Source organism: Ursus arctos, unplaced genomic scaffold (assembly GCF_023065955.2).
Source record: "Ursus arctos isolate Adak ecotype North America unplaced genomic scaffold, UrsArc2.0 scaffold_21, whole genome shotgun sequence".
In the NCBI taxonomy this organism is placed as follows: Eukaryota; Metazoa; Chordata; class Mammalia; order Carnivora; family Ursidae; genus Ursus; species Ursus arctos.
The window spans coordinates 7,256,765-7,270,221 of NW_026622886.1; the positions used below are offsets into that span (position 1 = coordinate 7,256,765).

Here is a 13,457-nt window from a genome sequence, read left to right on the forward strand (position 1 = left end):
TCCGTGTCGTCAAGGGTCCTAGAGAAGGCCCTATAAGCTGGTACTGGAGAAATGGACAGTTTCCATATACGCCAAAGTTTTCCTATCTTAAGCACCTGTACCTCTCTGGTATGGATATTCTCTGGTCATGGGAGCATGGTAGAAGGCTGGAACTGACCAATTCTCAGGAGCAATGCTCAACAGCTGAAGGGATTTGGTGGATAATTACTTCTCGAGGTTTCCTTACCCTTACTGGGACTCATGTTAAGTATACAATAGCCACTAGTGGCTACGATATTGGATAGCGCAAATATATAGCATTTCCATCACACAGGTCTTTTGAACAATGCTATTCTACACATTCTCTGAGTGTCCTTATCACAACTAAGTACCCACTGACCACTTATTAATTTGCCCTTATTGGCCTCTTGCCCTTTCTCATTTCATTCCCTCACATCTTCACCAGGCTTCTTGGAATCTACTTCCACATAAGCTTCTTGCTCCCAAATCTTTGTCTCAGTGTTTACTTTCTAGGGAACCCTACTAACATCATACTCTCAGGAATAGGAAAGGGACGACAGGATATTGTTGATTACCAACAAATGTCCTTTGCATCCTGGCTACTCAAAGTGTGGTCCCTGGACAGGAATTTGTTAGAAAAGCAGAATCCCACGCTGTGCCCCAGCCCTACCGAATCAGTATCTGCGTTTTAAGAAGATTCCCAGGTGATGGGTATGCACACTGAGGTTTGAGATGTCCTGCTTTATGGGTCTCCTAGATGGGGGGGGGGGGCAGGAAAGCAGAACTGAGAAAATTCACCCGCACAACTGTGACTGCCATTTAAACAGGGTTTTGTTTTTATTTTTTGCCTAAAAGCTCCAAAAAAGTATATTTCATTTTTTATTTCAATACTTTGATGCCTTTACCAATGTTTGAATATATATATTATTATTATATTATATATAATACAATATATAATATATATATATATATTTTTTTTCTTCATTTTTGTCTTGATCTTCTGGCCCATTAACTTGAGGCCCCCTTTTCTTCCTGGGTGCCAGGACCTCAGGATAAAAGCTCACTCTGACCTTTAAACTGACCTCTTCAGCACTGATTTTCCTTTTCTGTCTCCACAAGGCCTTTACATTCCCAGTGAATCACTTTATCATAAGGTGATCATGGAGCCATATACCGGACAAGGTTTTTACTCTGATGGACTTTCATATCCAGTAAGTGAATAAAACCTTTCTTCTAAAGACAATGGGATTCTCTATCTAGAGCCAAATTTATTCTAATTAGCGGGCTCTGAGGTTGGCGGTGGCAAGTCTTCCGGAAGTTAATAATACTATCTGGAGCATACCTGTATGTTGCCTGCTTAATGAACACGATGATGGGAACATAAACTATCTTTCATTCCACTAAGAAAGACTTCATCCCTATTCCCCATCTCACATCTCAATTCTCAACTCGCTTTGTTTTTAGTTAAATTATGTTCAAATCACACTTTCATTAGTGTTAATTTGGTGGCTTTTGCAATGTTCTTTAATTCTTCAGCTAGCAAGTGGCTTATTTCCTGCTTAGAGCTGATGGAGGCATTTTGTTTTGCTCAGAAATGTCTTTGGATGATTGGCCTGAATGGCAGAGGGATGTTTCATGCCACGTACTTATATTTTCACTTGAAATGTGTCTGGATAGAACATCTTCTGCAGATATGTCTCCAGCATTGGTGGAGGGATAACTGGCCTGCTCTCTATCTGTGCAACCTGAGTGCTGTTGGACTCCTGACCCTTATAAGGACTTCATAACCTTGTTTACTGGTAAGATGTAGGAAAAGCATTACGTGACTGCTAAGTCTTCTGAAACCTTGAAGATTTGATTGCTAGATATTGAATTCCACAAAACAATTTGAGCAGCTTTACTGTGATCAGGCCTGATACGCACTTGTTTTGGCAAATATAACATTACTATTTAAAATATTGAAATCCTTCCCTACTGGCTGTTGAGTGTCCCCTGCAGTGAGTCCCCCAATCCCCCCACCCCCTGCCCCTCTACCTCAGCTGCTACAGCTTTTTCCCAAAACCATTCTTTCCTCTCACAACCATTTCACCAGAAACTAGCGTCAAAGATTCAGTACTTGGCCTACCAGGCCCCCCAGAGCCCGCTCCAGTGCTGGTGCCCCATGGCTGACTTGACTTCCCATAAGTTGGCTGGCAGGAACCCTGCTATTATAGGTTGTACAGTTTTCATATCACCCCTGTGAAGATTCGTTGCTTTCCCTGCCTAGCACTTGAATAATGTTCAAAACATTCAGAAAACAGCAATGAAATCTTAGAAAGGAGGTTCTATTTGGAATAGTAAAAGTAATTGGGTTGACTTTAAGATGGTAAGAGTATCAGGCCACCTTCATCTGGATGAGTGCAATATTCTTTATTATTATTATTATGATTTTTTGGAGGCAAGACAAGAATTGGGAAAACAGGACTTTGGTCTTTTATTTTTTAAATTTTAAAAATATTTTATTTTATTTTATTTATTTTATTTGTGTGGGGGGGGACTCTGATCTTTTAAAATGTAAAACCCAATCTGCCTCCAGACTTTACATCATGTTCTTATTCCATTCTAGTTCCTTGAGGTTCACAGAAAATGAGACTGAAAAGCAGAGGTGAGAGCAGGTTTCCTGGCTTCCTCTTTGAGATGCCTTTAGGGCCCCCTAGTGGCTGTTTTAAGACTTTTTTTTTTTTTTTTTTTTTAAGGATTAGGTCTCCTCGACCCTGATTAAAAAAAAAAAAAAAAAAAAAAGACCTTTTCCGAATTTCTCCTGTGACAGGTGCAATAACCGTGTGGAGAAAAATAGATAACGGTTGGTTTCGAGAGCTCAGTATTTTTTGACTTCTCAGTTCTTAGCACAAGCAGTACAGAATCTTTAGAAATAACAGATATATCACCTTACATATTTTATTCTGCATTCCTCATACTTTATTATGTCATAGCTGAAATCCTTTTAAGACATTTATATCCTGGTTTGTGTCAAAGGCATATAATTCATAGGTAAGTACATCTTATCTTAGGCTTTACACACACACACACACACTCACGCACCTATCCATCCCATTGGTGGAGCAAAAGGATTCTTTTTATGTGGGGCTTCACATGATATTTACTAACAGAAGGGCTCCGTTTGTGAAATATTTACTCTGACAACATTCCTATCACTTAGAACATTAGGTATGGCACTGAATTCAAAACACTGCAATACCAAACTGACAGAGCAAAGCTTTACACAAGTAAGGTGCCTATTGACTGATGCAAGTAATTTTTGTGAGATCCTCTAATAATGAAATATGTCTTCAATGTATCTTATTGACCAGAGTGAATATTGCTCTCTCTCTCACTGTCGTCATATTTTTCTTTCCAAAATCCAATCTAGACAATGCACTACACTTGGGTAATTATAATGGAGATGTTTCTTTACCACATGCTTACCTTTTAGTTCAGTTTCTGATATTATTCCATTATTTCTCCTTTGCTTGTAAATTTCAGGTCTCCCTCCCCTTCCTCAGTCACGTTACCATTATTAATATGCTAATGTATTGTAATAATGCATTTTACACCACTAATGAAGTGAAGCAAAGCAATGAATAAAAAGCAAGCCCAAATTCTTGCTTTAACTTTACCCGGTTCCTGGGCGGGGGTTGGAGTAGGGGAGGAGGAAGAGTGGGAAGGACGGTCGACCCGCATAAAATAAAAATGATCCCCTTGTTTTCAGCGCGTTCTAGAACAGAGCTGCACGTCAGAGGAAGAACGGAGCAGCATTCGAGCTAAAAGGATTGGCATTAAACTTTGACACTTTAATGGTCTTTAGGATATTAGACAATATTTCATCATATAACGTTCTTCTCCGACACGGTAGTGACATCAAAACCGGATAGGATCTCCTATCCCTGCAAACGTGAAGGGTGAGACTCATCCCCGCGGAGATAAGGCAGCAGGACCCTAGCTTCGCAGTGAACTTATCCTGAAGCTCCAGACCAAACGTTTTTTACTTCTTCGCCGGGGACGCTGCTGTGTAACCGCTACCGTCTTTTTGCATTCTCCTCTGCTCGGTCTGCCGCTGAGATTAGGTAAACAGCGCTCCAGAGCTGGGGGAGAGCCGGTGGTGGTGCACGAGGGGTGGGGGTGGGGGGCACTGGGGCGGGGGTCGGTGCCTTAGAGGCTGGAGGGAAGGGAGGGCATGGCGGAAAGGTCCCGGCTGGGTCGAGCTGAAGGCCGAGAGCGGGGTTACTTGGCTGGAGCCAGGTCCCGAACGGAGTGAGGGACCAAACCTCCGAAACGCTTGGGCCCCCAGCCTGACCTCTGGGGAATGTGGTCGGTACCGCAGCCCCAGCTCGGCGTCCGTTCCTTATGCACCCCCTCACCCCGCGCCTTGCACTTTATCTCTCCTTTTGCATCCTTTCCCTGCCCCGTGCAAGAGTAAGGTGGGCTTCCCGTTGCCTCATCTAAGCCCTAGGGCCGAGCTAGAGAGGCGCTCGGAGCCTAGGCTGGGACCCGGCGCCCGCTGGGCCAGGGAGGGGTGGGGACCCGGGGGGGAAGGGGACCCCAGAAGCCCTGGGACGAGCTGAGGAAAAACCCGGGAGCTGGATCGCGCGCCGGAGCTCCGGTCTCCCAGTCAGAGTTGCCCATCCCTCTGCGTCCTCCTCCTCTCCCGGCCTGTTCTCCCCTCCTTTGGGTTTTTCTCTCCAGGCCTCCTCCTTCCATCCACTGTCACACCCCCGCCCCCTTTGCCCAGCAGATTTCACCCACTCCTTCCGTAGCTTGGTAGCTTCGGAGGACTCTCGGCGCCCCACTCTCGGCTTTAGGGCTGGGAGGCTGGAAGTCCATTCAACGGGATATCGCGCGCGGGGCTCTTGTGCCAGGAAGGAGAGCAAGAATGAAATCAGAACCGGGAGGGGCGTGTTGTGCGTGCACGGGTGTGTGTGTGTGTGTGTGTGCTGGGCGGGGGGCAAAGAAATGCAGTTTTCCCGAAAGAACAGGGAGCCTTGGACCGGATTCTTGGATACAGAGCCGTAAATAACGCTGTCAAAGCCCTTCATCGTGGCTCCTCGCAGCCTCAGGCTGCCCCATACCCTGCCCACCTCGGAGAGAAGCGGCGACCCGAGTAGAAGTGGAGGCGGGGAAACTTCCTACTTCCCACGACGGCGGTTTTGTACAAGGGGGAGTGGACAGGCTGCACGGCCCAGCGAGCCTGCCGGCGTCTCTACAGCGGCAGCTGCGGACGCGTCCCGCTTCCCTTCCCCCTCTTTCCGCGAGGCTGGCCAAGCCCGAGGCGGCCGGGAGCGGCCGGGGTGGGGGGAGAAGGGCGGGGAGCTCCCAGCTTGCACCCTTTCATCCGGACCCCGGCCGGGATCCCGGCTCCGGGTGTTGCTTCCACCCGCGTGCGAGCAAGCTGGAGAAGTAGAAGGGAGGAGCCTCGCATGAGGGGGCGGAGCCCAGGCGGCGGTGGCCTCTCAGTCCGTGCGGCTGCGGTGCCTGTCATTGGCCGGCCGCTCCGTCACGGGGTGGGGGCGGGCGCCGAGGCGCGCGCTGGCCCCGCCCCCGCCCGGAGCCCGACCCGGGCTCGCGGTCCCCCCCAGCTGCACAGACATGACACAGACACACAGTCACTGCAGCTGCTGAGCGAGCCCGGCGCTCTGGGCACGCGGCGGCGGGGCCAGCCCGGAGCCCGGACCCCAGCGCCCGCCCGCCTGCCCCCCCGCCGGTCCCCGCGCGGCGGCCCCCGCCTGGCCGGGCGCGGGAGGCGGGGATCGCGCGCCCGCTCCGGCCAGCGGCGCCCGGCTGCTGGCGGCGGCTGCAGCGGCCGCCCAGCTCCGAGCGCCGGGCGCTCGGGGAAGCCGGCGCCTCTCGGAGGCGGCGGCGGCCGAGGCCGGCGAGCGCTCCCGGCGGCAGCGGGGCCGCCCGCCTCGGCTCCCCGCACCCACCCCGCTGCGCCCCGCCTCCGCTCCGGTGACCTTCCCGGGGCGCCTCCTCCGGCCCCGCGCCCCCGGCCCCGCGCCCCAGGCCGGGGCGAGGCCCTCTCCAGCGCCTCCTTCCCGCGGAGCCGCGGGCGGGCGGGCGGCGCAGGCCCGGGGGGAGGGGGCGCCGCGGCCGGCTGCAGCCTCTCTGCCGCCGCGCTCGGCGTCCGGCCCGGCCGGACTGCCGCTGCCCCGCCGCCGCGCGGAGCCCGGGCGCCCGAAGCTGGGGGCGCGGCCGCGCTCGCCTCCCGGGGCCGGGAGCGGGCAGGCCCTGCCCTGAAGGGGCGAAGCGGCAGGGAGCGCGGGAGGTGGAGCCGGCCCCGGCGGCCGCCCCGCGTCTCTCCCCAGCGCCCCGTTCCCGGACCCAGCCCGTGGCGGACGCAGGCCCCTGCCCATGCGGGGCGCTCCCGGCTTGAGAGGGTCCTTGGGGCAGGGAGCAGCTCCAGACAGCGGCGCCGGAGGGAGAAGAAGGGATAGTGCTCAGCTTGGGCGGCTCGGACCCTCCCCCGCAGCGTTTGGAGCCGGGGGCCGCCCAGAAGTCTGCGCTTGGCACCGCCGCTTGAACTAGGGCAGCGCCTGCTGGGACCGCGACCCGGACCCCCTGCGCCTTGTAGGCGGCGGCGCCGCCGCGCCACCCAGCTCTTCCGCGGTCTCCCTGTGTTTGGCGGCAGTCACGGCCAAGGTAAGAGCCGGGGGGGTGCTTGAGAGCCTCCGCGGGGGCACCCTGGTGAGCGGCGCCGGACAAGTTCTCCGAACCTATAGCTGGTACCCCCGTGAGGGCACACCTTCAGCTCCTGGGTCAGGAGCCCTGGACAGTCTGGAGGTGGAAGTCCACAAGTCTCTGATGTCAACAGGACCCTTGTCAGGGACTGCCCCGCTCCTAGGCACATAGACTGCTAACCGGGGGCAAGAAAGGAGTTTCCCGTCAACACCGGGAGGTGGTGTGCCCGAGTCTCAACCCCCCCACCCCCATCCCCGCAAGTCCCTGCAGTCTGGAAGCTGTGGGCACCTGTGTTTTGGGGAACCTGCTGTGTTTTTCGCTGTCCCTCTTGGGTGATCCTCACCTGCCTTTCCTGGTGTGATCCTGTGAAGAACTTTTCTTTGCTCCTTGGTGTAGAGTCGAGGCTATTTAGGGTGAGCAGCCAGAGCTTTCAAGTCCCTCTACAGGACAGAGTGGTTGGGTGGCAGCGCTGTCTGTAGAGAGGAAACCAAAGCAGCGTGGCCGTCCTGTTAGACAAAGCTGCTTATGATGAGAGATCAGTGTATAGCGATCCAGGCATTCCTGTGAATGTCTCTTGCTGAAGGGTGCAGTGGCTGACTCCAAAGTTCGTGCATCCTTAAGTCATTTTGTTGATTGTTTTATTACCTTCTTTAACATTTTCCTTTTTAAGGAACCTCAGTCCTACAAGGCTGTCCTTGCCTGTTTGAAATTTATTAAACCTATGAGAGTTCCCTGGAACAATCTGATTTTAAATGGGTCACTTAGGAGGGAACAGATTGTCTCTCCTACATTGAATCCATCCCCCGGGTGACCCTGTTTAATGGGGATGGATTTTTCTCGTCCCTGAGCTGATGTACCTCGGTTGAGCAGGTTTCTGTTGAATTCCGAATCCGTGAATTTTGTCACTCGGTCCATTAAAATGATCTCCTGAGGGAGCAAAATAGCAGCTTACATTTTCCGTGAATGTCACAGGAAGTTTTACAGGGTCTTATGTAAGTTCCCCAAGAGAGCATTTGGGCTCCTGCTTCCTTCTTGGGGGGATGAGGTGGGGCAGCAGGTGGGGCGGTCACCTCCCCTAAATGCAGATTGGTCCCTCTCTGACACAGGTGGAAACCCAAAGTGGTTATTCACTCCGTGGATGCAGTCACTTCAGTCTCATTTTTCTCCTTATCTCTCTTCCCTCCCCAGGAGTCAGCTTTGGTAGACTTAAGACAAGGGAAGGTTCTAAATTAGGAAAGGAATATGTGGTGTTTTCTTTTAGCATATCTCACAAATGGGTGACATGAATGAATTACTCACGGGCATGAGTCCTCACTGGGGATTAAAAAAAACAAACAAACACAAAACACCACCAAAAAAACCCACCTGGCTTTAAGGTTTCACACATCTTAGTGTACCTTTATATTTCAAGAGTGTTTTACTTCAGTGAAAATTGTTTGAGGAGAACACACATTTATCGAGGCTGGCCCTGTTAATTCCCTACCAGGAAGAAAACTAACTGGAACAGAGAGGCAGAAGTTGTGAAGATTTAGACATTAGTGGGTTTTTAAGTAGTGGCAAGGACAAGAAATAAATCTGCCCAGTAGGACAGAGAGGTTTTCAAAGCAAATGTTGGATCATTCTGGAGTGGGCAGTTGTCCACTGACAAGTGTGGGTCCTTTTCCTTCACGTAGTGAAGCGTGCTGGCTAGTGGGTTAACTTTTTGGTGTGAGGTAATGCAGATCACAGTGGCTTTTAAACCAGAACTCGAAGGGCCTTGGAAATGAAACGTCAGGTTTTCCTGTCTACTTCTAGGTCCTGGAGAGCTTCCATCTCATTGGGAGGATGTGAAGGTTTACCTGGGGTTTTGGGTTCCTGAGCTGTGATTTAATGTGGATGCAGAATGCAGGAGTGTTTCCATCCTCCAGCCACCTACAGTGGCAGGACACTAGGGGGACTAGTCTTCTATTCCACCACGAAGGAAGAAAACACAAGGACCCATGTTACAAAAGACTGTGGTTTATCATTAGGGTTCGGGAACTTGACTTTTCGGTACCTGATGTATGCTTGCGTGAATGAGTGGATTCCAAATGCTTGAATGATGGGCCCGATCACATCTAAAGTGTTATTTGGACAAGTCAGGACTTGTTAACTGCAGAGTTCTGAGCGTATGAGGGCTATACATTTCGGGGAGACAGAATCTTCTGCAAACTCCATCCTTCGGGCATTAGACCATGCTAACTTTGTGTTCCCTGAGGGTTTGTAATCAGAACTGCTTTTTTTTTTTTTTTTTTTTTTTGGTTTTGGACTGCACATCTCCTGCAGTCTTCATAAAAATCACATAAAATCATCCATTCTAAATGGAGTCTAGAATCCACTCTGTCACACCGCCATCCCTTAAAAATATATACCTCGTCTTGTTACACATATAACCTTTGGCAGTCCGGTGTGCACTTTTCTCTCAGATGCTCTCTGCACTTTTAACAGCATTAAATCATTAGCGTCTAGGTTTCTTCCAGCAGAATTGGAAGATAATTCTCTTTTGCTAAAGAACAAAGCCCCATCACCCAGGCTTACCTTACCCCTGTGGCCAGGTCTTGTCAAAGCTGACTCCAGAGGAGGGCCGGCAGAAAAGGTGAGAGGCAGAGTCCAAGAAGAGATTATCCGGTTCAGAATACTGGCACCAAAAAAGGCAAATGCCACCAAGATTTAGGACTCACTGTTTTCTAAAAGCCCCAGCTCAGCATATGGAATTAGACACAGTGTTTGGAACCTGTGAACCAACATGAGTTATTACATTTTCCTGAACTCTGGGGTCCGGTAGACCACATTTGTGATCTTTTACCCATATGGGTAGCGTGTATTTAGGTAGTTTGAAGGGAGCTATTGTTGTGGTCTAAGGAAAATGGTCAGCATAAAGCTTTATTTCTGCTATTAAGCTTTATAGATTGGTTCTCATAGGCACAGTGTAGCCAAGGGGTAAGAGATTGGAGCAGGAAAACACTACTAAATTTGCCATTGAGCATCAACTAGTGAAGACTGGTCCTGGAAAAGATATATATATACTGTGGTCCTAAGGCATGAATGAAGTCTTGTGAATTTTAGGGACGCCAGGTGGCAGAGGGAGAGTAAGAAGTTGAGGCAGAATACTGGTCTTCCTTAGGGTCTGTGAATAATAGGAAGGCATTTTTGAGCCAGAGTTCTCAGAGAGTAGGGAGCACACAAGGTTGAGTGGGGAACGGGTAAGTCAGTCCCAGGGGACCGAGAGCTCCAGGCACCCTGCCGCTGACACATTTGAGCAATACAGCCACCTCACAGAATCCACGAGGGATGTTGTTTTGCCGCTGTCCTCCAGCGCGTTTGACATGGAGAGGTCCTCGCGCACTCCCTTCCTCCCTGACCACGTGGAACATCTATTATGTGGCAGATGCCATGCTCCTCGTGGAGGCTACAGAGGTTTCACACTTCGTTCAGGGAAGCAGAGGTCCAGGGAACGAGCCGTCATCACGAGCTAAGTGCTGTTGTATAGGTTTGTGGCAAGGACAAGTTTGAGTCTGCCAGAGGAGTAGAAAGGAAGGGAGTCCCAGGTCCAAAGAACAGCATGGAAACCTTAAAACATGTACTGTATATGGAGAACACGCATTAGTTCATGTGGCTGGAAGGTGTTCTGGGAGAAGGGAAGCCTGGTGTCAGAAGGGAGATAAGTTAAGAGGACTCCATGCTGGGGACTAGCTCATGCTCCGTGCATTCAAATGGTGACAAGAATGGTTTCTGGATATGATCCAAGAGTGCTAGTTGATTATCCCACGTTGTTAATAAAAACAGGGAAAGGAGTTTTCTTTTTTGTCCTCTATCCTTTTACATTTCGCACTTTGCCTGTTCTTTTAAAAAAAACTGTGAGCAATGCAAATAAAGAAAGGGTCCCTTATCCACCGTAAGTCCGTCCTCTTGTGTACGTGCATTCCAGTTGGGGCTTTCCTTATGTGATTATGCAGCAGTGGGAGAAATGACAATGTTCCTTGACAAATGATATAGTATGTGGGAAAAGTCCTTCTCTCCGAGAACAAATTCCATTTTGTCAGATCGGCTTCTGGGTAGAGTTATGGCCCCATTTAGCACTAGAACAAGGTTCTCGTATTTGAGTCAGTTCAGTTCTGGCCTGAACTTTCTTTGCTGTTGGAAAAGGAAGAGTTTAATGAGGATGAGTGTGTATGTGTGTGTGTGTGTGTGTGTCCGTGTGTGTCCGTGTGTGTGTACGTGTGTACATGTTGTGGGATGGGGAAACTATATAGTGAAGAAGAAAAGCAACAGTGTAACTGCTGGAGGTTGTTAGGGAGAAAGGAAGATCACAGTTGCAGCAGTGAGCCCCAAGGCAAAATATATTTCATTTTTTTCAAAAGTAGGAGCCAGAGAATGGAGGGAAAAGAAGCCTCTGTGTGTGTTTTACCTGTGTCGTCTTTACCTGTGTTGAGTGGGAGGCAGGGTGATTTAAGTAAAATTAGGAGATCTGGGTCTGGTCTTGCGTCATCTGTTGCTAACTTGCTGTGTGACATTAGAATACGGCTTGACCTCTCTGGGCTTCAGGCATTGTCTCTATACATGAGTTCTGTACCTTGCAACTAGGAATTTAGGGCCCAGAGAGGGAATGGGTTTGTCTAAGTTAGTGGCAAAGCTCCGACTATTTAAGATTTCTGGCTCTGAAATGGGAAGAGGCCTGCCAAGTTCAAGGGTGTACCCTACCCTGAAATATAGAACGTCACGGGTAGACAATGGTGAAGAAAAGAATCACGAAGTCTTTGCCGTGTTGCTTGTAGATTCTCTGATCTTTCTCTGTGATCTTTTAGGCCATTCACACATAAGCATCTAGACTTGCCTGCTAACTTCTTAAATAATATGAAAACAAGTTGGTTTTGATGTTACCTATTCTTTGAGAATGACTCGAGAATTAAGTACGTTGTGATAAAAAGCAATGCTGAAAATTTTGATTGTTTCCAGTTGACCCTTGGGGATTTTGCAAAGCCTAGACTTTACCATGGAAAAAGGAGCCCTTTCATTTGCTGCAGAAGGGTGAGGCGAGGCGGTGGGGGGGGGGGGGGGTTGGGGTGGAGGGTGTGGAGTGCGGTTTACCTTGTAGGCAAGCTCTTGGGTGAGTATGAGGAAGAGATGTTTGGAAGAAAAATGGATGCAGAAAAGCAGTTGTGTAGATGCACAGGTTGGGAAAAATGAAAACTAATTTAATTTTATGCCTCCACATTTGTGTTCTAGAAAGAAGGGTCCTCACTGCTCAGGCATTGATCTCCTGGCTATAGAGGGCAGTGCTTATTGGAAAGAGGAGATTCAAAGTGAGTGTAATGTAAATATAAGGTTTTTTTTTTTTATTTCAGTATTGACGCTAAGTATATGAGTGCCCTATTTTAGCAGAATTTGGCTTATAAAATCTGATTTTAAAGGCAAACATTTTAAGATAAGTAATTGGGGTACAAAAGATTTTTATTTTACGAAATGGATTCATAAAAGGCTCTTTTTAATAGCTAGTTCCTTTATTGTATTTCAAGTTATTTGATTAAGACAATCATGATGGATGCTTTTGGGAGTCTTATCTGTTACATGAAACCAAGGATTTTTTAATACAAACTTTTCCAATGTTTTAACAAGTAACTCCCCACGTTCACCTGCCAGGGACCCTAATATGGAACTGTATTTCTGAAAGAAGCCCAGTAATTATGTCAACTTTCATAACCACTCACCAGCTCCTAGTGTTCCCTCACTTACCTAGTTACTTGGGGGCAGATTTACTTGTTTAACTGCTGTTCTTCCTGGGGATAGCAGTCGTAACTACTCACCTCCTTGAGTTCCTTAACCGTCCCCACTGAGGTTCTACCTCTAAGAATGTATCAAGAACAGAAGTGGTTTAAAGAGTAAATTAGGTAACGGGGCGCCTGGGTGGCTCAGCCAGTTAAGCCTCTGCCTTTGGCTCAGATCCTGATCTCAGGGTCCTGGGATCGAGCCCCACCTCTCAGGCACTCTGCTCGGCCGGGAGTCTGCATCTCCTTCTTCTTCTGCCCCTTCCCACCCCTCCTTCTCTCTCTCAAATAAATATATAAAATCTTTAAAAAATTAAAAAAAATAAATTAGGTAAGAGTTTCTAGGATTCTGAGTTTTCATAATTGCGGTGACGTGGAATTAATGGGCTTCTGCCTCGGTATATGGGAGAGGCGATAAGCGTAGGAGACGTTCAGAGTCATGCTTGCCTGCTGGCTCTTCTTTCCCCGCCACTGAGATATCTAGTGCTTTTTGGGTTTTTGTTCCTTTATCTCTTATGAAAGTTTCCAGAAAAGAATTTGTTCTAGGAATGAAATCAAATGTAAGGCGTTTGAGGCTCCAGAGGTAATTTGGGGCAACCTGGAGTTGTAGATAATCACAGGCTGGGGCTGGAATGGAAAGTGCCATATCACCGGTAATTTTAGCCTCTCTTGTCACATTACGGCGCTGCGCTTTGGACAGGCAGCAAATGAAGATGGAGATGGAGCCCTGACTCCTGGGAGAGGTTTGCTCTTCACATAGGCCTTTTTTGAAGTACCAAGGCCAGTTGGGGAGAAAGGGCTTGCTGATCTTTCCACGGAAGAAGCACTAGAATTTAGGACGATTTACAGTGGAACATAGACATGTGGGAATTTCTTTCTTCCTGTTTTTTTTGTTGTTGTTGTTTCTTCTTTTTTTCATGTAAATCCAAGCAGGGAATCATGGGCTCTCCAGTGTGATTGCGT

The 13,457-nt window shown here is 48.9% G+C and overlaps 1 protein-coding gene across 2 annotated transcripts in view; it reads left to right on the forward strand.

Annotated features, from left to right (window-relative positions):
- Positions 1 to 3,745: 3,745 nt before the first annotated feature.
- The window catches only part of LARGE1 (LARGE xylosyl- and glucuronyltransferase 1), a 516,017-nt gene continuing 506,305 nt past the window's right edge, over positions 3,746 to 13,457 (forward strand). The window contains exon 1 of one of the 2 annotated variants that reach the window (XM_044384456.3): positions 3,746 to 4,103. The gene's annotated coding sequence lies outside the window, so the exon portion shown is untranslated. Of the gene's footprint in view, positions 4,104 to 6,305; positions 6,673 to 13,457 lie in introns of those variants that run through there. The other variant, XM_026499721.4, reaches the window with a different exon arrangement.